Source organism: Cystoisospora suis (genome assembly GCF_002600585.1).
Source record: "Cystoisospora suis strain Wien I chromosome Unknown contig_10542, whole genome shotgun sequence".
NCBI lineage: Eukaryota > Apicomplexa > Conoidasida > Eucoccidiorida > Sarcocystidae > Cystoisospora > Cystoisospora suis.
Genome location: NW_027163314.1, coordinates 4,635 through 5,180, shown reverse-complemented (window position 1 = coordinate 5,180; position 546 = coordinate 4,635).

The window sequence follows — 546 nt, the reverse complement described above, 5'->3', positions numbered from 1 at the left end:
GAGGGGGGGTTGAGGGGGAGGATAAGGGTCGGAGAGGAAGAAAGAGTGTCAGAGATGCTGATAGAAGAGATATTTGGAAGGAAGTATGAAAGATGTATATATATATATATATACATATTTCAATTGGCTATCTCTCCCTATACTTCCGTATAGGGAGAGATAGCCAAGGGTATAGAGTGATTGACTGGCTATGGAACTATCTTCATCCGTCCTGAAGATTTGTATGAAGACCTATATGCATATATACATATTGAGATAGAGAGGAAGTACGCATGCACACGCGTTGTTCTTTGTTTCAGGATGTAGACGGACAGTATATGTTTGAGGGGGTGAAAAAAAAAGTGTGTGGCTTCTGGTGATGTCTCCCTTTTCTATTGTCTTTCCTTCCCCCTTCTNNATGGGGAGTGGCAGTGCCGTTCTAGGTGCTATGAGGAGTCATGCTCCTACCGTAATCCAGTCTTCTCAACCCCTTGGGAGCCCACTTGCTGCTTTCGTTTCTTCTTGTCCTTCTCCTCCTGCTACAACGACTATCTCATCAAATCTTCT